Consider the following 26151-nt stretch of genomic DNA (forward strand, 5'->3'; position numbering starts at 1 on the left):
TAAACTGCTACTTAACCTATAATCCTGACGGTGGCATAATCATAATCCTGGGTCTACCACTAGACCCAGACTGAGAGACATCTCAGATCAAGATGTACTGAAGGACTCAAAAGATTATTTGGGGAGTAGGTTGTGAGCCGTGGTGGCCATGGTGGTGCAGTGATTAGAGTGCAGTACTGCAGGCTACTTCTGCTGCCTGCTGGCTGCCTGCAATTTGGCAGTTCGAATCTCACCAGGCTCAAGGTTGACTCAGCCTTCCAGCCTTCTGAGGTTGGTAAAATGAGGACCCAGATTGTTGGGGGCAAGATCAGTGGTGGGTTTCAAACATTTTTACTACCGGTTCTGCGGGTGTGGCTTGGTAGCCGTGGCAGGGGAAGGATACTGCAAAATCTCCATTCCCACCCCACTCCAGGGGAAGGATACTGCAAAATCCTCATTTCCTCCCGAACAGCTGGGACTTGGGAGGCAGAGAATAGATGGTGGTGGGGCCAGTCAGAATTTTTACTACCGGTTCTCCGAACTATTCAAAATTTCCACTACCAGTTCTCGAGAACTGGTCAAAACCTCTGGGCAAGATGCTGACTCTGTAAACAGCTTAGAGAGGACTGTAAAATCACTGTGAAGTGGTATATAAGTCTAAGTGCTATTGCTATTGCGACAGGTCCTTGGAGAAAACAGAAAACCATCAGATGTATCTGAATTCTTCTTTATGAAGCTCCTGGTTGCTTTTGAGAAAGGACTTATGCTAGTAAGTTGAAACGGGAGTGTGCACACTTGGGAGCACCAGAAAAGCAGCTCCCCAGCGTGCATGCACAGGAGCGCCGGAATCCGGAAGCTCAGCTTCCCAGTGCACGCATGCGCTCCAGGGAGCTGCTCTTCTGGTTTTTGGCATTCCCACGTGCACAAAGACTAGCTGGTCGCGCATGGGCGCGCTGGAACCAGGAATATCAATGGGTGACAGCTGGCGTGCTCCGAGAGATGGCTCTCTGTGCCACTTCCAGCACACATGCCATAGGTTCACCAGTTCCCTTCCAACTGTGTTAAATCTGTTAAGGTGTGTGTATGTATATCTTTATTTCTTATTTGGATCTGTTCAACATTTGTGGCATTATTGTCTATATTGCTTTATTGTCATCAAAAAGATCCTCCCTGCTTGGTTGTTGCTTGAGTAAGGAGCTTTACATTTGCTGCCAATTGGTTTTTTGTTTTGTTTTTTCATTCATAGCTTTTCACGCTCACTTATTCTTTGAATTTCAGGAAGAGAAATTCTGCCAGCTTTCGGTACATTTTCACATGCCATAGTGTGGAATCTGATTTGACCATATTTTCTAGAGCTAGCCTGGCAGAAGTTGAAATGGATTTACTTCAAGTAACTCTACATATGATTACATTAGCTTTCCTTTTTTCAAATTTCACATCTGTGTTTATTTCAGTTCTCATTCATATGAAAATTCATACAGAGGTATTTGCAAGAGCTATGATAAAAAAGTAACGTGTTTTTCTTTCCTTCTTTCCTTCCTTCCTTCCTTCTGTGTTTCTATTTGTCGATGAAAAAAGAGGTGGCTAAACTCATACTATTGGGAAACATCTGACAGCATAGATAAGTAATAGGCAGGAATATCGAATTTTAAATTCTTAAAGGCCTACCTATTGGGCCAATAAATTCTAATAATTTGAACTACAGTCCAAAACGTTAGTTTAATTACTGTACTTCTCATAAATTTATTACATTATCTCTTTCTTTCTTTCTTTCTTTCTTTCTTTCTTTCTTTCTTTCTTTCTTTCTTTCTTTTTCTCTCTCTCTCTCTTTTTCTTTCTCTTTCTCCCTCCCTCCCTCCCTTTTTTTCTTTCAAGTTTCTAACCCTTATGGAGTTACTGATAGGCTTGCAAGATAGTTAGCAATGCTTACACAACCCGAAAGAGTAGCCTGAACAGGAACTCCAACAGTGAGAATCGTTAGCACCAGACGTTGCTTTTCCCCAAATGCTCTAGTTATTTTTTACACTTTTAGAACTTACTTTCCATTTTTCCGTCTCATTTGAGCACCGTACAATTTCAAGGAGAAGGAAAATGTTTCTCCCAGGCTGCCCACTTCTCCCTTTTCCTCACCGTGTCCTCTCTCAACTTCCGTTCTCAGTCAACATATTTGTCAGTTTTAAGTAAGCATTGCTGGGCTCATTCCTCTGCCTTCTAGCTTCGCTAATGTTTTAGGATAATTTTTTACATATGTGTGTAAAATGTTCGCTTCCTTCTCTTCTCAAACGTGAATGCTACCACCGCGGCCAGACTCAGCAGGTTGCATTTATAACTTTCCCATGCTAGGATGCCAGAACAAAGACCCCAAAATTAATTATATCCTTTCTGAAAAGGTGTTTCCTATATCTAAAAGCCCATGTTCACTCAGTGGGTATGTATGGCTTTCCTAAAGAATTCTATTTTCTCCAGGGCAATATTTCACTGAAACTTTCGGAATAGAACTTTCTGAGATTTCCCACCATATTTTATGGAATATTACATGCTTTCTGAAATCTTAAAACTTGACAACCAAGTTCCTGGCATGAAGCAATTCTTTGTAACGCACATCGTCTTTTGATATGCAAAATAGTTCTCTCCCTCAAGCTTCTTTTATCATTTACTGGTGGGAGATTCTTGCTTAAAAGCTTTTGATGACTGGTGGCTACCTGCCCTAAAAATAGTTGAAAGAAACTTTTGGGGAACTTTTTGAATACAGTAAAAGAACTCTAAGTGGGGAGAGGGAAATGACAGGGTCTAAACACATGATGTTCTTCTTTTTTTGGGGGGTGGCTATCTTAATAAACCTTCACTTAGTTATGAAGCTATTTGCATATCAATTGAATTCCCAAAACAACACGACAACAACATAAAACAGGATTCAGTGAAACATTTCCATGCTTGGAAAGGCCTGTGAAACAAATCTTTGTCTACAGCAAAATTTGGCTGAATCCTCTCACCTTTCATATTGTTAGAAAAATTGGCTTTGAGAAGTAGCTTCCCTTTGCAAAGTATACGTGTTTAGAACTAGGACACCTGCTTATTACCGTAGAAACATTACCTATTAACAGTTTAACAGTAACAAAGTTGGAAGGGACCTTGGAGGTCATCTAGTCCAACCCCCTGCTCATTCAGGAGTCCTATACTAGGGATTTGAACTGCTGAACTGCCAACCTTTCTGATCGACAAGCTCAGCATCTTAGCCACTGAGCCACCTAGCCAGGTTTTTATTCTTTTTTTTATTTTTATTTTTTGAAAAACCTTTATTAACACTTAAAATCCAAAAATACAAGTTAAAATACCTCTATAACAAAAATACATCCGTAATAATTATACAATTCAACGTCTTTCTGACAGTACTTAATTCTTAACTTTCTTCATCTATTCCCACATATTCCTACTTAATCGACATATTTAATCACATTTTATATCTTATTTTGTTCTATACATTCCTTATTTTTAATTTCTATCTATTGATACCAATTATCCCAAGTTAAGTAATATTCCGAGTCTTCCTTATTGTTTAATTCTAAAGTAAGTTTCTCCATTTCTGCACATTCGAAAATTTTCCGGATTATTGCACAGTCTGTTGGAATAGTGGACATTTTCCAAACTTGCGCAAGTACGATTCAGCCAGGTTTTTATTCTATTACAGGTAATCCTTGACGTATAACCACAGTTGAGCCCAACATGTCTGCTGCTAAGCAAAACAGTTGTTAAGTGGATTTTTAACTACCATTCTTGCCACCGTTGTTAAGTGACTTACTGCAGTTGTTAAGTTAGTATCTCAGGGGGTTTTTTTCTAGTGAAAAACTCTGGCAAAACCAATTCAGAAAGCTGGATTTGCTTCACAGCTGTATGGTTCCCTTAATGAATGATAAAAATGGTAGTAAAATCAGGAGCAGTCGAGTGATGACTTGCTTTACGGCCAGCTCAACGTGCAATGGGTGCCAGTGGTGGGAATTCAAATTTTTTTAACAAATTGTTTCTTGTCCTGCCTTCAGGTGCTTTGGAGAATAGCTTGACTCCCTCTTCTTTGTGGCAGCCCCTGAGATATTGGAACACTGCTATCATGTCACCCCTAGTCCTTCTTTTCACTAAACTAGACATACCCATTTTCCTGCTCGCCGTTCAGACACTCCTCAGTCTGGGTAACGATCACTCCTATTTGCAATGCTGAGTGTCAATCAAATCCCTCTGGAGCTGGATCCGCCTCACTTCCTGCTCCTTCCTCAGACTTTTTCACTCAGCCATTGCAAAAGCATTGAGTGTCTGTTTCTCCTTTACAACTTGATCTTTAAATTTGGTTTCCTTTGTCTATTTGAATTTAAATTGTTTCCTTATTTGTTGAGAGTGCTGCGCGCTGCCTGCCTTCACCTCGGTGAAGATTACAGGCTCGCATCGGCGGTTCGGGGCTCCGGCCGCCGTTAGCGGCTTGCCTTGGCTGGCGGTTTGTTTTGCTGCAGTTTTGGCCGCCATTTCCCGCCATTTGCCGCTGGTTGTTGCGCGAGGCGGCTGATCTAATTAACGGCCACAGTCTCTTTCGGCTTGAGTCCCTGCCGGCTGGCATACTCATTAGCCGTTTAGGGAGCCTTTTTACTGCAGCGCTATTTTAGTCCGGCCGCAGGCGCCTTGTTTCGCCTGGCTTAGGACTCGATTGCAGCCATCGCCACGCGGGCCGCCATTTTGCCTGCCTACTTGAAAGCGTCTTTTGACTGATTTGGGGCACAGCGACCTGGGCCTTGATCTCCAGGGTCGTTTCATTGCCAGCAGGTGTGGACGCTGTCCAGAACAGACCTGTGACTACTAACCCTGCAGAGAAGTTCTGCAGCTTCAGGAAAGTATACATTGTTTAATTGTTTAATCTTCTATAAATTAAAAAAAAAAAAAAAAAGGGGGGGGAGTGGAGTTTTGAGGATTGCCTTACCGTTCTGGGAAGAAATTAATTGTCTGTACATAGTTAATCAATTCTTTTAATTATATATATATATATATATATATAAAAAAAAAAAAAAAAAAAAAAAGGGACAAATCATTAATAATATTGAAGTTATTTGTATATACAATTCATTTACTCTCATATTGAGGCTGCTGGCGATTGATTTAATGGAGGACAGGGAGGAAGCTGCTCTTTCCTCTGACCTAGATAAGAGCCCCTCTCCCTCCCCAGTGCCTTCCCCCAGACAGACCAGGGGAAAAAGGGCTAAGACTTCTAAGCATGCAAAGCCTTCTAAGCCTGCTAAGCCAGATAAGGATGCCCAACGCAGGCACAATGCTTTAGAGAAGCAGTTTGCTAAAGCAAGACAACAAGCTCAAGTCTCCTGTGAGGAGCCAGTTACTGAGGCTGTTTGCCATGAGGCACCTTGTGATCCTTTGGCACCACATAATATAGAACATCTGGCTAGTGAGTTAAGGGAGGTTGTTCCATCTACCTCACAAGGGTTTCTTCGGTCTGCTTCTACTCAGCCTCTAGTTAGCACTAGATCTCGTTCTTCTAGTATGGCTAGCCACTATTCTCAGTCTTCTAGGCCTGTTCCTGAAGCTACCTTTACACCCACGGCAGCAGGCCTCCGTCCGGAGGAGGGTCCTGCCTTTGGACAACCAGCTGATTTTCAGTCTTTCTTTAATCAAGCCATGTCCCATATGTTTCAAATGGGTTTGCAACAGGCCTCAGGTGGCTTTCCTGTTCCAGTTTGTGCTCCTCCTGCCCCCCTTCGTATGCATCCTCCTTCTGAACAACACCAACATTTGGCTTCCTATGGTGATGTGGCTGAACCTGCCCGGGAGGATGACCTCTTGGAGGATTTTGAGATGTCTGAGGACGAGGAAGAGTTTCACGACAAGCCGGCCTTCCCAGGTCTTTTTAAGCCTTCCTTGTTCCGCTCTCTTCTCCGCAAAGCTAAAGCTGCCACTAATATGGATTCAGGCTCCCTGCAGTCTTCTACTTCTGTCCCTCCTGGCCCTCACAGTAACCTGTTTAATCTCCCTCAACCGGATCATGACTTTGTTCCGTGCCCTGACCTTTTCTGCCAGGTTATACAAAGACCTTGGGATCGTCCTGCCTCATTGTCCGGTCCGAATTCGTTTGATAGAAAGCTGTATGCTTCGGCTCCTGCGTTGGAGGCTCTCTTACAGTTGCCCACGATTGATGACCCGGTGGCTAGCCTTCCATCTTCTTCCATCCTGGTAGGCGAAGCTGGAGATGGCCTCAAGTTCGAGGATAAACGGGCCGAGATGGGTTTTCGTAAGACGCACCAAGCTGCAGCTTGGGCCATTCGGGCCGCGACCTCTTCATCTTTCTTCAATAGGGCATCGCTAGTGTGGTTACGCCAATTGAGGGAAAGGATACCCCCCGAAGACGCCCGCTCGCATCAGGACCTGGCTAAACTGGTGGCGGCGGCGGAATATTCGGCTGACGCGTCCTTGGACGCGGCAAAATTCGCATCTCGGGCCTTGGCTTCAACGGTTTCTTCAAGGCGGCTATTGTGGCTCAGGAACTGGAGAGCTGACGCTAAGTCCAAGTGGCGCCTAACCGCTGCCCCTTATAAGGGACCTGCTTTGTTTGGACCATCCCTGGATTCTGTTCTGGTAGAGAACAGGGATAAGAAAAAGGTGTTGCCCACGTCCTTTCGTCGCCAAGACAGGCGCTATGTGCCATATAATCGACAGCCCTTTCGGCAGGACCAAGGCGCCGGCAGCGCCTCTTATTACAGATCCTCGCAGTTCCAGTACCAGTCAGCTTCAGATAGAGCGCCCTTTCGTGACCGAGGTCGCCGGCAATCCAGCTTTCGGCGACCCTTTAAGTCCACTGGTCGCTTCGCCAGGCGCGGTAAGTGACTCACCGTCCCTGGTTCCGATCGGGGGCAAGCTCCAAGCCTTCTCTCACCTGTGGCCAATTACAACTTCGGATGCCTGGATTGTCCAAACTGTCACCAAAGGCTTACGTTTGGAATTCACCACCATGCCTCAGGACTTTTATGTTCATTGCCCCTGGCCGGTTCAGCCGGAGAAGCGTTCTCTTCTCTCCCTCGAAATTTCCCATCTGTTGCAGATTCAGGCTATAGAACAAGTTCCATCGCACCAACTCAAAACCGGTTTTTATTCAACGCTATTTCTGGTCCCGAAAAGCTCGGGAGATTGGAGGGGCATTTTGAACCTACGACGTCTCAACCAACACCTCTTATACCGCCGGTTCAAAATGCATTCCCTCAAGTCCTTGCTCGGCTGCATCCGGCGGGGGGATCTGATGCAATCCGTAGATCTGAAGGAGGCGTACCTCCATGTTCCCATTCACTTACAACACAGACAGTACCTCAGGTTCGCCTTTGGAGGCCATCACTTTCAGTACCGGGCCATGCCATTCGGCCTATCTTCTGCTCCGAGGACATTTACAAAGTTGCTAGCAGCAGTTGCAGCGTCGCTCAGAGAGGTTCCGGTCCGCCTGACATGCTACCTCGACGACATTTTGATCCTGTCGTCATCACACGAGCAGGCGATCCACGACCGGGAGCTAGTGATTCACACCCTTCAAAACCACGGGTTCACTTTGAACTTCGCAAAGAGTCACCTATCTCCCACGACTCGCATTCTACATCTCGGAGCAACGATAGATTCGAGTCTTTGTACAGTCTTTCTCTCTCCCGACAGACAGGTCAGCATAAGGACTCTGGTGTCTCAAGTCTTACGCCAAAGGTCGGTCACCTTACTCACTCTTTCCCAACTTCTGGGAAAATTAATATCGTGCATAGACATTGTCCCTTGGGCGCGTTTCCACCTTCGTCGCCTCCAATGGTTTCTGCTCCCTTACCAAAGACAAGGTCGAGCAGAGTCTCTTCTCAAGGTAACAGTTCCGGCTCCAGTTCGTCTTTCCCTGAGGTGGTGGCTGTCTCCAGCCCTCAGCAAGGGCTCCCCCTTCCTGGAACCAGAGCGGACGGTGTTGACCACGGACGCCAGTCTCCGCGGCTGGGGGGCTCATCTCAACCTTCAGTTAGCCCAGGGGGTCTGGTCGTCGACAGAACAGTCGCACAATATCAATTGGCTGGAGCTCAGAGCGGTTCGCCTCGCCCTGATGCACTTCAAACACCTTGTATATCGCCGGAACATTCTGATTCTAACAGACAATGTGGCCACCAAAGCCCATGTCAACAAACAAGGGGGGACTCGCTCCTGGACCCTAATGCAGGAGGCGGAGCGACTCCTGTCGTGGGCGGAACTACACCTCTCGTCGATAAAAGCCGAACATATTTCGGGGTCTCTAAATCGAGAAGCAGATTGGCTCAGCAGAGACCAAATAGATCATGCCGAGTGGAAGCTGGACCCCTGCCTGTTCCAGGACCTGTCAAGGAGGTTCGGTCTTCCCTTAGTGGACCTGTTTGCGACGGCTCACAACACCCAATTGCCGAGGTTCTTCTCCCGCTACCCATCTCCAGCAGCGGAGGGTCTGGACGCTCTTCGGAGTCCGTGGCCCCGGGGGCTACTCTATGCCTTTCCCCCTCTTCCAGTCCTCTCCAAAGTCATTCGGAAGGTTATTCAAGAGCAGGCGAATCTTCTACTAGTAGCGCCATATTGGCCTCGTCGGGAGTGGTTCGCCGACCTCAAGAACTTGTCAGTCGAACCGCCCTGGAGGATTCCACCCGACAAGGTTGTGTTAACTCAAGGGGCCGTACGTCATCCGGACCCAGAGTGGCTTCGATTAGCCGTGTGGCATTTGAGCGCGTAAAGCTCTTCAAGGACAATTTGTCTGAGGACGTCATCTCCATTATTCAAGCAGCTCGAAGACCATCAACAATTCGTATTTACAACGCCTCTTGGGCCACCTTCACGAGATGGTGCGGTGATCAGCACGTGGATCCCACAACAGCGTCAGTTCCAGACATTCTGCGTTTTCTGCATGCGGGGTTCTCCAAAGGCTTGGCCCCTGCGACTCTACGTCGACAGGTGGCGGCTCTCGCCACCGTCCTGTCTGGGGAGGCGCGAGTTCCTTTGTCTCAGGATCCCAGAATCCGTTCCTTTCTCCAAGGGGTCTCAAACTTGCGGCCTCCGCCGATTCACCGCTACCCCACTTGGGACCTTACCTTGGTGTTGCAGGCCTTGACGGGTCCACCGTTCGAACCCATTGCTTCGTCCAGTCTACGCTACTTGTCTTTAAAGATGACCTTTTTATTGGCAATTACTTCGGCTCGCAGAGTATCCGAAATTGCAGCCTTGTCCATGAGAAGTGACCTCTGCGTCTTCTACCCTGATCGGGTTGTTCTGCGCCTCGACCCAGCCTTCGTTCCCAAAGTGAACACTCGTTTTCATCGAGCCCAAGAATTGATCTTACCTAATTTTTGCCCGAACCCGCGTCATCCTGCTGAGAGGCGATGGCATACCTTGGACGTGCGACGGGCTTTGAGACGATATCTTAAAAGGACCGCTTCCTTTCGTAAGACTGAGGCTCTGCTGGTGTCCTTCCTTCCCTCTTCCCTGGGTCAGAAGGTTTCTTCTGCTACAGTGGGCAGGTGGCTCAAGGCCTGTATAGCTAAGGCATATGAATTAAGGGAGGCCCCTGTCCCGGGTGGTATACTGCCCCATTCTACCCGGAGCGCTGCAACATCAGCGGCATGGGCTACCCAGGCTTCAGTAGATGATATCTGCCGGGCGGCCACATGGTCCTCCCTCTCTTCCTTTGTACGTCACTATAGGCTGGATAAGTTTGCCTCTGCAGATGCTGCATTTGGCAGACGGGTATTACAAGCTGTAATCTCTCCTCAAGGCCAGTCTGCGGCTTAATTCCCTCCCCTTTTCTTCGCTAACTTGGGTATGTCCCAGACTGAGGAGTGTCTGAACGGCGAGCAGGAAAATGGTCGTTGCTTACCTGAACGACCCTTTTATGCTCGACGTTCAGACACTCCGTCCCTCCCTTCTTTCACCGCGTCTGGCCTTGGTGGAGGTCTGCTTTCTTTCCCTCTGTAGCTGTCTGCTTCCTGTGTCACTATCTGGCGGAGTTTCTCTTCATGGCTGTCCTAATGCTCTTGAACCACGTTGTCTTCGTGAAAAGTCTGAGGAAGGAGCAGGAAGTGAGGCGGATCCAGCTCCAGAGGGATTTGATTGACACTCAGCATTGCAAATAGGAGTGATCGTTACCCAGACTGAGGAGTGTCTGAACGTCGAGCATAAAAGGGTCGTTCAGGTAAGCAACGACCAATTTATTTAACTGTTCTTCGTATGTTTTAGCCTCCAGCCTCCTAATCATCTTTGTGGCTCTTTTCCGCACCCTTTCCAGAATCTCAACGTCTTTTTTATAATATGGTAATCAAAACTGGTAACAGGATTCCGTACGCCTTTGGCGTTTAGTCATACCGGCCACATGACCACTGAGACATCTTCAGACAGCACTGGTTCTTTGGCTTTGAAATGGAGATGAGCACCGCCCCCTAGAGTCGAGAACGAGTAGCACATATAGAATAGAATAGAATAGAATAGAATAGAATAGAATAGAATAGAATAGAATAGAATAGAAACAGAGTTGGAAGAGACCTTAGAGGTCTTCTAGTCCAACCCCCTGCTTAGGCAGGAAACCCTACACCACTTCAGACGAATGGTTATCCAATCTCTTCTTAAAAACTTCCAGTGTTGGAGCATTCACAACTTCTGGAGGCAAGTTGTTCCACTGATTAATTGTTCTGTCAGGAAATTTCTCCTTAGTTCTTAGTTGTTTCTCTCCTTGATTAGTTTCCACCCATTGCTTCTTGTCCTGCCCTCAGGTGCTTTGGAGAATAGTTTGGCTCCCTCTTCTTTGTGGCAGCCCCTGAGATATTGGAAGACTGCTATCATGTCTCCCCTAGTCCTTCTCTTCATTAAACTAGACATATCCAGTTCCTGCAACCGTTCTTCATATGTTTTAGCCTCCAGTCCCCTAATCATGTTTGTTGCTCTTGTCTGCACTCTTTCTAGAGTCTCAACATCTTTTTTACATCGTGGCGACCTTGATATGTGCGAGGGGAACCTTTACCTTTACCTAATCCAGATGTCAGCAACCCGGGGCTCCAGAGCCGCATGCAGCTCTTTCGTCCCCCTGCTGTGGCTCCCTATCGGCTGAAGCCACCACTGGCTGGCCCCACCCCTCGCTCTCCCCTTCCAGTCACTCGTGTCATGTGACTAGGTGGGAGTGAGTGACGTCGAGTTGGCCATATCCACCCAGGTTTTGTGGCTCCCTGTGTTTTCTTTTCTGTGGGAAATGGGTCCAAATGGCTCTTTGAGTGTTTAAGGTTGCAGACCCCTGACCTAATCAAAACTGGATGCAGTATACGAAGCATGGTCTTACTAAGGCTTTATAAAGTGGTACTAATTGTTTAGATGATCTTGATTCCAACCCTTTGTTAATGCAGCCTAGGAATTTGTTGGCTTTTCTGGTTGCTGCTGCACATTGCTGGCTCATATTTAGTCCACTAGGACTCCAGGATCCCTCTCACACTTACTGTTATTGAGCTACGTTTCACCTAATCCGTACCTGTACATTTGATTTTTCTTGCCTAAATGTAAAACCTTACTTTTCTCTACATTGAATCGCTTTGGAGTTTCTCTACTCACTTGGGGACTGCAAGATTTTACCTTCATCTTGGCTGCTAAGAGGTTCCAAATTTCCAATTATAACATTTTGACAACATTGTTCTTGGTCATATTTCTTTTCAAAGGAAAGTGGTTTTGTTTTGTTCCGGTCTTTGCCGATCATCCTTCTCTGGGAAATACACACAATGAATGTCACGGAGACTAAATTATGGCACTGTTTACTCTTGCATAAGACGGTGCCAAAGGATTTCAGTATCCGGGGATCTAGGCTTACTTAAAACGCTTTTATTTCTGTATATACTGCCATTTATAAGAGGTGCGAAAAAATGTATAAGAATGCTTGTCAGACGTGCACTGCCCCCCCTTCTCTGTTTTGAATAACATGAACACAGTGACAGATTGACAAAAGGCAGAAAATATTCGCATTCAGCAACTCCGCTCAGCCAAATCAAACATATGCTTTTGTAGCACCCAGCTGAAAGACATCAAATCCATTTTATTCTTCTCACAAACCTAGATAAACTTGAGAGCGGGAAGAACGCAAGCAGTCCTCAACTTACGACCACAATTCAGCCCAAAATTTGTTTTGCTAAAGCGAGACAGTTGTTAAGTGACTTTTGCCCCATTTGGTGACCATTTTTTGTCACAGGTGTTAAGCAAACCACTGCAGTTGTTCAGTTAGTAACCTGGTTGTTAAGTGAATCTGGCTTCCCCATCGACTCTGCTTGTCAGAAGGTCACAAAAAGCAATCACGTGACCCTGGGACACTGCAACCGTCATAACTATGAGTCAGCTGCCAAGCGTCTGAATTCTGCTCATGTGTCCATGAGGATGCTGCAACGGTTGTAAATTTCAAAAACGGTCGTAAGGTCCCTTTTTTCAGTGCTGTTGTAACTTCGAACGGTCACTAAACACATGGTTGTACGTCGAGGACCACTTGTATCTCGCTCACAACTTACACAAGCGTCCACCAATACAATCGCCTACAGTTAATGTTATCTGCTCGTTTTGTGTTACCGATTTACAGTCATTCATTTTGCGATCCTTCCGAAATTACAGCACTGGGGGGGGGGGGGGGGGGGGAATGACTTACGACAAGTCCTTGCACTTATGACCACTGTAGCATCTCCACATTCATTGGATCAACATTCAGGCTCTTGGCAACCAGCACATCTTTACGATGGGTACAGAATCCCAGGGTTATGTGATTTGCAACCTTCCCAGCTGACTTCCGACAGCTAAGTCAACATGGGAAGCTTGGTTTGCTTAACGACCCCTGGATTCGCTTAACAACTGCAGTGTTTCACCTAACAACGGTGGGAAAAAAGTTCATAAAATTCGGGTGCACCTCACTTAACAATCACTTTGATCAGCAATGGAAATTCTGGTCCCAATTGTGGATAAATGGAAGATTTCCTGTACAACTTCCTGGATGATTTTTTTTTGGGGGGGGAAACAGGCTAAAGAAGGCTTCTCGGCCTCCAATGTACAGTTAGTCCTCGACTTACAACAGTTCATTTAGTGACCCTTCTCAGATACAGTGACATTTTAAAAAGTAACTTATGGCTATTTTTCACACTTAATGACCATTGCTGCATCCCTATGGTCACACGATCAAAATTCGGACGCTTGCCAACTGACTCATATTTATGACGGTTGCAGTGTCCTGGGGTCATGTGATCCCCTCTTGTAACCTTCTGACAAGCGAAGTCGATGGGGAATCCAGATTCATTGAACAATCCCTGTTGCTAATTTAACAACCCCAGTGATTTGCTTAACAAAGAAAGGTCATAAAACAGGGCAAAACTCACTTACTAAATGTCTCACTTAGTGACAGACATTCTCGGCTCAATTGTGGTTGTACATTGAGGACTATCTGTACACCTGCAGATCTACTTTCCTTAAATGGAGTTTCTTCTCCCCGTTTCAGCAATTCCACTTAGAAACTCTTATTTTTCTCTGCTCCTGAAACTCTGACCTGCTTGTGTTCTTTTCCATTCACTTAAATACCTGTCTTTCTTGCTCTTCCATAAGTCCCAATGCAGATCTCATTTTAAAAGACAAGGGAGTTTCCACAACTTTGGGGAGATAATTTCTCACATATTTGTTTCCAGTGATGAAACACCGAGCAACCATTCTGGGCTATATGTCTAACAAAGGACCAGTCAACCAGCAAGGTAACACCAGGTAAAGTAGAGACACAAGCTATTCTGGGAAACAGCCCAGAGGAAGAAACGTACTCTAAGGTATGAAATGTGCGAAATACTCAATTCCACCAAAAGAAAGCAAATAGTTGGCTTGAAGTGAAACTCCCAGCTTCCTCGCCCTGCCTGAAAATTATTTCCAAATTTCTCCTCGCTTTGCTTCATTTGGGCAGTCTTTGGCAAAAGAGCAACAGATTCGGGGTCAAGGGATCCAAAGATCCCAAGCCAGTATTGGATCAATGTTATCTGATCCCATCTCACTAAGGATCCAGATCATCAAAAAGCCTTTTCCTAACAAATGGAAAGTTGATGGAAGTCAACCTAATACAGATTAACGGAGTTGGAAGGGACCTTATAGGTCATCTAGTCCAACCCCCCGCTCAGCAGGAGACCCTACACCATTTTTGACAAATGGCAGTCCAGTCTCTTCTTGAAAGTCTCAAGTGATGAAGCTCCCACAACTTCTGAAGGCAACTTCTGTTCCATTGGTTGATTGTTCTCACTGTCTGCAAGTTCCTCCTGATTTCTAGGTTGAATCTCTCCTTGGTCAGTTTCCATGTCTGGCCTTCGGATGCTTTGGAAAATAGTTTCACCTTCCTCTCTGTGGCAGCCCCTCAAATATTGGAACACTGCCATCATGTCTCCCCTAGTCCTTCTCTTCACTAGACTAGCCATGTCCAGTTCCTGTAACCGTTCTTCATATGTTTTAGCCTCCAGTCCCCTAATCATTCTGGTTGTTCTCCTCTGCACTTTTTCTGTAGTCTCAACATCTTTTTTATAGTGTGGTGACCAAAACTGGATGCAGTACTCTAGGTATGGTCTTACTAGGGCTTTATAGAGTGGTATTAGTACCTCACTTGATCTTGATTGTATCCCTCTGTTAAGGCAATTTAGGATTGCATTGGCTTTCGGCTGCCGACACTGCTGGCTCATATTTAGCTGGTTGTCCACTAAGACTACAAGATCCCTCTCACAGTCACTGCTATTAAGCCTCTCCAAAGCCCCTGAAGCAGTGGTGAAATCTAAAATTTGTTACTACCGGTTCTGTGGGCGTGGCTTGGTGGTGGTGGAGTAATGTGACTGGGTGGGTGTGGCCAATTTTTTTTCCCTTTTAAAACCATTTTTTCTACAACCTCTTCTGTGTAAAAAAATGCTTTCAAAAGGGTCTGACGATCCCAGCTGAGTTGCCTGATCGGCAGAGGCTTTTTTTTTTAAAAAAACCTCTGCCGATCAGGCAACTCAGCTGGGATCGTCAGAGGCTTTTAAAGGCCTTTTAAAGGAGGTTAAAGACCTCCAAGGTCCCTTCCAATTGTTATTCTGTCATTCTGGAAAAAATACAGACGAACTAAGCCAACCATGTCCGGTCTAATGCTTGCCTGATATTTTGCACCGTAACACCCATCAGTCCGATCACTGGCTGTTCCAGCTGGGGATGATGGGAGTTGTACTATGAAAAACATCTGATAACATTAAAAGAGAATATTTGTAGCTCAAGGTTGAAATGAAAGGTCCTTGGTGCTCTCTAACCTTGGTTGTTTTCATACAGACGTTTCATTACCCAACATCACCAGTGCACTGATGATAAGGATAAGGATTTGGGAGAACCTCTAGCTAAGATTCTGTGCAGTTTGGAGAACCCCCAAATCTCACTCCTGACTGGCTCCGCCCCGCCCCTCCCAGGAGTCCCCATGCGGCCCATTTTGGATGCAGGTAAGTGCAGGGCACACCTGGAGGCTCGGGGAGGGCAAAAAAAGGGCCTTCCGGAAGTTCAGGAAGGCCGGAAACAGGCCCGTTTCCGGCCTCCAGAGGGCCTCCGGAGCCTGGGGAGGACATTTTCACCCTCCCAGAGGCTTGAGGAAAGCCTCTGGTGCCCGGGGAGGGCAAAAATGCCCCCCCCACCGTGGTGCAGGAAGCTGACTAGGCCACGCCCACCATGGCTATGCCCACCCAGCAACCGGGCAGAGAACCCCTTGCTAAAATTTTTGAACCCCACCCCTGCCAAGGATCCCTTAAAAAATCTGAAGAAGCATGAGATTGGATAAGGCAGGTCTATAAAAAAACATGAACAATTCTGGGATAGCAAAAGAATGTAGAGTCCGTTAGGGAACAGAATATAGAAGGAAGATTTCTAGTTTTTTTTTTTTCCTTCAGAAAAAAAAAGGCCCGCCAAAATATTTTCTTAAGCTTAAAGAGCAGATGCAAGTGAGTCCTAATTTATAAAAATCCCAAGCAATCTCTTTTTTAATGCCTCCCACACATAATTGATCCTGGGCCACCTGTTTCAGTAATACATTCAAAATGGAAATTAACTTGTGGCTTAAGTGGTGATCATCATCAGCGGTTGAAGGAATTTATCCCAGTTTTAACAAAGCGTGGCATTGAAAGAGAACAGTAAAAAAAAAAAAAAAAAAAAGTACATTTGGCCAAACTTGCCTCTGAAGTATGAAATCATGGCTAATACATTTTATTCAGTTTACTTTGGGTCCTTTTTCTTCCCTCACACACCCATTCAAAATGTAGAGGTTGCTGTGACCTGATGCAGAGTGCGTCATCACACAGGGACTGTTCATGTGTGCAATTTAGAGCATCTACAAAAATATGAATCAGAGGGCAGTAAAGTATTTTTTTTCCTTTCTCTCTTATGATAATCTCACGACCACTCAGAATTTTGGAGTCCATATATGGTTGAACTAATTAGGTTTTTTTTTAAAAAAAAAATTGATTTATATGCCGCCCTTCTCCGGAGACTCAGGCCGGCTTACAGTGCGTTAAGCAATAGCCTTCATACTTTTGTATATTTTATACAAAGTCAGCTTATTGCCCCCACAAACCGGGTCCTCAATTTACCTACCTTAGAAAGGATGGAAGGCTGAGTCAACCTTGAGCCTGGCGAGATTCGATCTTACTTTAATTGCAGACAGCTGATGTTAAATTACAGGGCTTCTGGTTCTAAATGGATTTAGAGTCATCCGATGTGATCCCGTCCAATCAGGTGCCTTCAGATGTGTTGGATCTCCAAGCCAATGATCATGCTGATTGGGAGTTATAGGAGAATAAGTACAACCAGTGTTGGGTTGCCCCCGGTTCAGACCGGTTCGCATGAACCGGTAGTAAAACCGGCGGGAAGCCCCGCCCACTGCCCCAAATGTCATCATTGATGATCTGCGCATGTGCAGAAGCTTCCCGTTGTGAACCGGTAGTAAAGGTAAGTAGAACCCACCCCTGAGTACAACACATGGTGCTAGTTTAGGGGGAAAAAAGAAGTTTTGATCAGTTAATCCTGATCTATTTTCTAGATTAGTTTAATGGCAGCTACAGATAATCCTCAACATACGTCAGTTCATTTAGTGACCGCTCGAAGCTACAACAGCACTGAAAATAGAGACATGACCATTTTTCACACGACCATTGCAGCATCCCCATGGCCACATGGTCAAAATTCAGATGCTTGGCAACTGACTCATATTTATGACGGTTGCAGTGTCCCAGGGTCATGTGATCACCTTTTCTAAACTTCTGACAAGCAAAATCAATGGGGAAGCCAGATTCTCTCAACAACCATGTTACCAACTTAACAACTGCAGTGATTCACTTAACAACTACAGCTACAAAGGTTGTAAAATGAGGCAAAGCTCACTTAAAAATGTCTGACTTAGCAACAGAAATGTTTGGCTCAATTGTGGTTATAAATTGAGGACTACCTGTAATTATTGGATTACAATCAGCACTGGGTTTCCAATATTCTTACCACCGGTTCACTGCGCGCACACTCACTTCGTATGCACGCGTGCCAGCCACACATGCGCCTGGCCTTCCACGCATGCGCTTTGCTCACATGCGTGCCTTCTGCGCATGCGCCTGGCCTGGCCTCTAAAATGTGGCTAAATAGGACGGCATTACATCCAGGCAGGTGGGCCGGCCCACCTGCAGTCGCCGCTGCTGGTTCGCCTGAACTGGTACGAACCGGCTGAATACCACCTCTTATTACAATAGATATGAATTAAGTAAACTTATCTCATGGGATGCTCCTGGATCTACAGTCCTCCAGTCTCAAATAGCATAGATTATGATCAGGAACAGGAGAATTTACCTCAGTATTCAGTTCATTTATTTTTTTATTTATTTGTATTTCCCATTTCTCAACCGCCCAGTTCCCTCCCTTATCTGCTGAGCCGCCCACAAATAAGGCCAGTCTTGGATCAAATGGTGTCCTGACATGATCTAGGAGGAGCTCTTATGGTCTTAATTTGTTTTGCAAACTCACCAATGGTTTAAATTTGCAACTTGACAAAAACGATTCTGAGGGAGAGAGGCAGAGAATGGGGTGGGTGGGGGTGGGGGTGGGGAAGTGTAGTTGGTTCACGAGCTTTGTTTACTGGTAAAACTGCAGTGGAATCTTCCAGAAAGCTCTTTTCATTTGGCACTGTGGATTTCATGGAATGCAAATACAACTTTAACTTGCTTTAGCTCCTCTCTGGGATGCAGTGTAAAAATAACAGATGTGCCAAGCTTTCTGGGAAAGAAGGAAAAATACACACAAACATCTGAACCTTACATCTGCCAGCTGTTGATGCTGTGAGTACTATAAGAGTTCAACAGTGTAGAACGAAGAAAGTGGGGGGGGGGGAAATTTCTACGCTGACTTGGAGTCTTTAAACAGTTTTAATTTCTTCTCCTGTGACCATCCTGTCTAATCAGCCCTGACTGGCCTGTTCAACCCACCAAACATGCAATGACCCCTCGCCAACAGCCCTGCACAAGGAAAATAAAATCCATCAGGCTTTATTAACACCCATGATTGCAAATTCACTTACAGGAAGCAGTGAGCAGTAACAATCTCTGCAGAATAACAGCAGAGATGATATCATCCTCCACCCTCTAAAGGCAACCCAATGTTTAAAGAAAGCAAACCCATCATTAATCAACAGAATGACTGATTAATAGCTACAAAGATGGCTAAACATTGAGGCTCCAGCCTGAAGGCTTTATAAAATGCAGCGTGTATATGTCTTTGGAGATTCTCAGTCATCCAGATCCTGGTTGTCCCAAAGGTGCTTTTTTCAAGAGGTAACTGGACTTCCTTAATTTTTCCTTGAAGACATTTTGCTTCTCATCCAAGAAGCTTCTTCAGTTCTGGAGTGTATACTCTATGGAGTGTACAGTGAGATGGGGATTGAGAAGGTGAAGCTGCTTGATGAAGAAAGGAGACATAAGTACTCAAGAACTAAATGGCCAAATTCAAGATGTAGAAAGGCAATAGTAAATTCAAAGATAGGAAGTATCTATTCTTAATGGCTCAAGAGAAGAGCCAATTAACTACAGATCTGACAGACAATCCTTCACTTATAATGGGCTCAAGTAGAAGCTAAACAGTCAAAGGTTTGGGATCCTTTAATATGGATTCCTGCGCTAAGCATGGGGCAGAGGATTGTATAATGACATAAAGATACCTAGAGTTATTGGATTAAATTGGGTGATCCATGTAAATTTGCAGAATGAATGAATATGGGGTGTATCATCTCTAGGTTTTCTTGATTGAAGGATTTATGGATAAAGAACTGACTTCCCAAGAAAGGCTTGCAAATAAATTATATTAATTAAACCATTTATTTATTTATTTGAACACCATTCCTCCAGGAGGTCGTGACAGAGAATGGAGTACCTTCTTCCAATGAAGGGGGTCTTGTATGGGTTAAGTTTTGGTTGAAGACCCCTGATCTAGTCAACCTTCATACAGTAGTGTGGAATCAGACTGTGAAACCTACAGGCTTTTTTCCCTCTAGCTCCTCATGAAACACTTTTATACACACAAATACATCCTTGCATTGAACTCCTAACTCTGGAATAAACTTAAGAAAAGTGTGATCTTCAACTTGTTCAGGAATGTCTCAATGGTGATACCTTACATAAGACATGACCATAGAAGTAAAAATGCCTCAAAGAAAAAGATGGGAGAGAGACAGTCGGATCACATCATTGATGGAGTAAAGAGCAATGGCCAGTCTTTCTCCCACCACTAGAGTCAACACCTTTCAATAGAGCCACAAACAAGCATAGAAGTATAGAAAACTGGAAAAAATAAAAAAAGAACAATTTCAGTCTAGTGGTTCTAGGAAGCCCTCAGTTTCAAGCACTGATGGGATTCAGCCGGTTCAGGAAAACCGGTAGTTAAATTACTGGCTGGCTTCGCCCCTTCCCACTCAGCCCCTTCCAGGAGTCCCCACCATTTTGGCTCCCAATTAAGTGCAGGGAGGGTTCAGGCAGGCCTCCTAGACCCAAAATGGGGTGTGGGGGGGGCGTGCCCTCCCACGGCCCGTTTTTACTTCCAGGGGGGTGCAGGAGGCCAAGTGCTGCCTGTCACATCCCCTGGGCACACCCACCCAATCGATCATTAGGGCAGAGAACTGGTTGTTAAATTATTTGAATCCCACCACTGCTCTCAAGTATACAATTATAGAATCACAGAGCACAACCAGATATCAGCATGAACATATTATTTTCCAGCCTCTGAGTTGACAGAAAAGAAGTCCAATATAAATTGCACTGCCATAACTATTGATCCAGGGGTGAAATGTAAAATTTGTTATTACCGGTTCTGTGGGCATGGCTTGGTGGTGGTGGTGGGTAATGTGACTGGGTGGGCGTGGCCAACTTTTTTTTAAAAAAAACTTTTCAAAGCATTTTTTCTAATGCTTTGAAAAGCCTCTGCCGATCAGAGAGGCTTTTTAAAAAATACCTCTCTGCCGATCAGGCAACTCAGCTGGGATCGTCAGAGACTTTTCGAAGCATTTTTTAACCACCTCTTCGGCCAAAGAGGTTGCAGAAAAAAATGCTTTGAAAAGCCTCTGATGATCCCAGCTGAGCCGCGCGATCATGAGAGGCTTTTTTCTTTACTTTTAAAAGCATTTTTTTGTCGGAAGAGGTTGTATGGGGGGGGGGGGTGCAGGGATTTTTGCTACTGGTTCTCCAAAACACCCGCCACCATCGCTACCGGATCGGGCGATCCAGTCCGAACCGGGAGAATTTCACCCCTGTATTGATCCTAATTTCTGCCTTAGGAACCAGGTCAGTGATTGGTCTGTTGTTAGAGGTTAAATATGGAACAAATTACGAAAAAGTGATAGGTGGGTTCTCCCGGCTTTGTCTCATTCCCCATCAACCGCTACCTGCTTACTGGGAAAAAGCAACCACAGAATTGTTCTGCTTAATATTTAGCGGGGCAGAGTTAGGAGAGGTAGGTGGAAGCCTGTGAAAGAGAATTTAACTGAGGAAGAAGTATTTTTGCACCCGAGACCTGTCAATCAAGCTTTTCCTGAACAACCATGCGCAAACATAGCTCGATTAATGGCTTGCAGGTGCCAAGAAAGAACATGGGATGGTGCACCAAATACTAAAAACTGGTCCAGCGGTCTTTCAAAACAGCAATCGATCCATGCGCATCAGGGGCATGGACAAGACCTGACCAATGTTTTGGCAGGTGTGAATCAAGTATTACGTAAGTAAATGCCTCAGTGAAGGTCTTCCGAGCCAGCGCCCAGAGAGGTGTGTGATCACAACACCCTAAAGTAGCCAATAGAGACTTGGTAGAGTCCACTTTCCAACTGTACCATGAACCACATCATTCTTGAAGGATATTAAAAGCTGACAAAAATGCTCTCAAGAGAAGAGGGAAAACACTAAAAGTAGAACAACTGAAGGTGATTTCCAGCCGTCTTCACTGTGAACTGAGGTTGAGGTGACGGCAACATCTTGAGACTATGCTTCTAAAAATGGATAGTGGGGCATGTCTGTATTTCATTCAAGAAATATTCAGGTGAGCCCAGAGAGTTAGAAAGAATTGTTAAGGCTATCAAGCATCTTTCAGAGAAATATGGTATCTCACTGACTTAAAAGACGCTGTAAAGTAGACAGTCTCTGCTTCAGCAGTTCGAGTCCTAGCGCCACGTGGCGGCAGTGAGCTCCTGTCCCTAGCCTCAGCTTCTGCCCACCTAGCAGTTTGAAAGCATGCTATATGCAATTAGATAAATAGGTACCATACCACTTTGGTGGGAAAAGTGGTAGCATTTCATGTGGATGGTTGGATCCCTGCCTGTGCTGGACCTACTCAGATGCAATGCCCGATCTGATAGCAGAAATTTTCAGTTTAGAGAACCGGCAAATACCACCTCTGGCTGGCCCCAGAGGGGGGTGGGGAATGGAGATTTTGCAATATCCTTTCTCCAGGAGTGTGGAAGGAATGGGGATTTTGCAGTATCCTTCCCCTGCCACGCCCGACCAAGCCACACCACACCCACCAAGCCACGGCCACAGAACAGGTAGTAAAAAAAATTGGATTTCACCATGGCTTTGATATCACTTCTTGGAATTTAGTTTTCTAGGCTTTTGATTGCCTTTGTTGTGTTGAACTCATTCTGGATTTCCTAAACCCTTCATAATTTCACCATTGCTTTGATATCACTTCTTGGAATTTAATTTTCTAGGCTTTTGATCGCCTTTGTTGTGTTGAACTCATTCTGGATTTCCTAAATCCTTCATAATGCTTGAGGAGCCATCTGACCAATGCAGAATAAAACAACATTTGCATCATTTTTCCTAGGGTGATAATGTCACATGTAATTTAAATAGCAATCCAGAAAAAATGTTTACATTGACGGGCATCCGTCTAAAAATACAATTTAATTTTTTTAAAAATAATAATTTATTATATTTGTAACTCTTGCATTTTTTAAAAGAAAGATTTTTTTTTTGCAAGTGAAATTTTGCAAGTGAAATTTTACGTTGAGTTTTGCTAAAATCATCATTATTTATTTAAAGAAAGACCCTCTTGTTTTTAAAAGCTAACAAAGGGAAAGAGGTTTTTTGGGGTTTTTTTTTTTTTTTTTGCATTTCTATCCTGTTGCAGTTCTCTTCAGTCATTTACAGATTTGCTCTTCCAAGCAAAATGATTCACTTGGTGACCAAGGTTGCAAAGAGTCATCGAAGTTGTAAATCTGAATTCTGCTCTTCTGTGCAAACTCTGCACTGACACCAACAGCCCTTGAAAATAATGGATTTATTGGCTGTGACATTTGGGGACTTCTGAAAGGAGGAATCAAAACCTCCAAAGATCACAAAGGGAAAAAAAGCCTCACTTATAGCTCTGCAGAAGACGGATTTCACCCTAATCTAGCCAATGAAAACCAATGAATATTTATTTTAGGGACCTGTCCTTGTAGCTCCCTAAAGAACTTGCATTCTTTTTCTCAACAGATTCTCTATTCAGTTGGGTAGAGGGGCCTGTTCCGTATTTCTCTACTGAAATTATTTATTGGATATTATTTACTGAATCAGTATTTTTTTATGAATAAGGGATGCGATGGCTAAGACGCTGAGCTTGTCGATCAAAAGGTCGGCAGTTCAGTGGTTCGAATCCCTAGTGCCGTGTAATGGAATAAGCTCCTGTTACTTGTCCCAGCTTCTGCCAACCTAGCAGTTCGAAAGCACATAAAAAATACAAGTAGAAAAATAGGGGCCACCTTTGGTGGGAAGGTAACAGCGTTCTGTGTACCTTTGCCATTTAGTCATGCTGGCCACATGACCACGGAGACGTCTTCGGACAGCGCTGACTCTTCAGCTTTGAAGCGGAGATGAGCACTACCCCCTACAATTGGGAACAACTAGCACATATGTGCGAGGGGAACCTTTATCTTATCAGAATAGTCAATTTTGTGGCTCAAGGACAAGTTTAATTTTAGACTCTCTCTTTGAGTTCTTTTGATTTATGCCGGGTCACAGATTACCATATAATCAACATTAATTTACTGGCTTGAAGGGCTGTTTTCCTGGTATATTCCCCAGATCCTCCCCCGTGGTTGTGCTACTTGGAGATAATGGGAACTGTAGTACAAAGTAGGTGGTGAGAACTCACTCAGGCATGGCTGCTGTAGCCCACTTTTCCTTTTCAGATCCGAAGATTTGGATTTGAAGAGTTTCATCCCAGGCATACGAACAGGAATGACCATATCCTTCATCTATTGCAAGTGTGCAGGTGCTTCTAGCATACTTCAACCCAGAGAAGAGGGGGATGAAGACTTAAAGAATTCATAAGTAAATTACCTACTTCTTGGTAAGTTAGAAAAAAGTGGGATAGACAGCATCACCATCAGGGGATGGAGGAGAAGCAGCTACCTCTGAACTCCAGCAGTAGATTGACAGGAAAATTGCCCCAAAGAGTGACAAAGGAGTAAGAGAGATTAAAGTCTTGCCACTTCAGAGCTACCACATTTGCTATCTGAGGAAGCAAAGGAACTGAGAATATTTCTATAGAAACAAGTGTTTTTACTTGAAGAAATAAAGAATTATTTTGCCCAGGCCTGAATTATGGATTAGTAAAAACACAAGTGAGACTGTAACAAGCTGGAAGGTGGTTTCCCCTCCTTCCCTCCCTCCCTCCCACCACCTACACTGCCCAAGCTTTCCAAGAATCACAACAGAACAAAGTTTATAAACCAGAGCGATTTCTTTATGTGACCACAATCCTATTCTACTATGAGTTCCGGATAACCTTCCTTGGGTTGTCTTATTGTCGTATTTCTAATTTATTTGTTTTCCAAACTATTTGTAAATCATGGTCTGGCAGCTGATTCTTTGTTTAAGGGAATTAGCTCGTATATTTTAGCCGCAGTGCTCAGGAAAGTGTGGGAAATACTATCGTTGCTTATTCTCTTGTTCCTTCTGCACAATACTACTAAGGTGGCCTTGAAATCATTTATGGCAATTCCTCAGGGTGTGTTGAGAACAGTTTGAATGGTTTGCTAAGGATTTAGCATAGGTCGTGGAGAGCAAGGGAGGGTAGATTCTCGGCCAATAAAGGTAGATTTCCATGTCCGTTCTGAGCTGCCAATATCCAGAAGGCCACTAAGGTAAAGGTTCCCCTTGCACGTATGTGTTAGTCATTCCCGATTCTAGGGGGTGGTGCTCATCTCCGTTACAAAGCTGAACAGCCAGCGCTGTCCAAAGACGTCTCCGTGGTCATGTGGCCGGCATGACTAAACGCCAAAGGCGCACGGAATGCTGTTACCTTCCCACCAAGGGGGTCCCTATTTTTCTTCTTGCATTTTTTACGTGCTTTTGAACTGCTAGGTTGTCAGAAACTGGGACAAGTAACGGGAGCTCACCCTGTTACGCGGCACTAGGGATTCGAACCGCTGAACTGCCGACCTTTCGATCGACAAGCTCAGTGTCTTAGCCACTGAGCCACCGCGTCCCAGAAGGCCTCTAGATAGTAGCAAATAGATAGCATTTTCTGTACCTTTTGATTGCCATCTAAGGCAGGGGTCCCCAACCCCTGGTCTGTGGCCCAGCACCGGGCCGTGGCATGCCAGAAACTGGACCATGCAAACAAAGCCCCATCTGCAGTATGCAGCCACACTTCCCCTCTGGCCCATGGAAGAACCTTTCTCCACGGAACTGGTCCCTGATGCCCAAAATGTTTGGGGCTGCTGACCTAAAAGACATGTGGTATCTTTTGTGACCATTTAGTGATTCTCTGGATTTTTATAAACCCACCACAATTAAATTTCGCTATGACTAAAATTCTGCGAGGCTAAGTTATGCTGCTGAACTTTAATTGTTCTAATGCAGGGCTGTCAAACTTGCAGCCTGTGGGCCGGATGCATCACGGGCTGGCCATGCCCACACCCGGTTTAGCAAAGGGGGGGGAAGTCGTGATACATCACGTGATGCCGCCATGATGCCGCAAGTTTGACACCCCTGTTCTAAGATCACTCAATGGATTTTATAATTAAGTCAGGAAGAAGATTCTGACATGTCCACCAATGTTTCAGCAACATAGGGATTCATTTCCAAAATTCTCGAAAGATGTTGCTAGTTAAAACAGGCAATATTAGACAATAAATCCATTGACTTGCCCTTTCACAGTGTTTTACAGCCCTCTCTAAGCGGTTTACAGAGTCAGCATATTGCCTCCAACCAGGGTGGATAAAAATCAATGATTTTTTTTAAAAAAAATCAAAAAAATCAGATTTTTTTGATTTAAATCGGATTTTTTTGATTTTTATCAAATTTATTTTAATAAAATGCTTTGGGAGTAAAAATCTATCTAAAGATAGTTTTCTATTTAAGATACATTAATAATTTAGTTTAATCAGCATGAAATGGACCTTAGTTATGTAGCATGAGGCTGTATATTCTGCAATATTGGGACTGTTGGTGAGTCAACAGCGGGTCAGTGGAGGAGCTGCTGCCAGAAAAGAGATGTTAGCTGCTCTTTAAAAATTATGATTTAAATCGAGTTGATTTAAATCAAGCCTTTTTACTAGTGATTTAAATCATGATTTAAATTAAATCCACCCTGCCTTCAACAGTCTGGGTCCTCATTTTACCG

The 26151-nt window shown here is 44.7% G+C and overlaps 1 protein-coding gene across 1 annotated transcript in view; it reads right to left on the reverse strand.

The window, feature by feature from the left end:
• MAML2 (mastermind like transcriptional coactivator 2) overlaps positions 1 to 26151 on the reverse strand; it is a 239716-nt gene that overhangs the window by 189890 nt on the left and 23675 nt on the right. The gene's annotated exons all lie outside the window — the stretch shown is intronic.

The sequence above is a fragment of the Pantherophis guttatus genome, chromosome 5 (assembly GCF_059756535.1).
Source record: "Pantherophis guttatus breed Tessera chromosome 5, ASM5975653v1, whole genome shotgun sequence".
Taxonomy (NCBI): Eukaryota; Metazoa; Chordata; class Lepidosauria; order Squamata; family Colubridae; genus Pantherophis; species Pantherophis guttatus.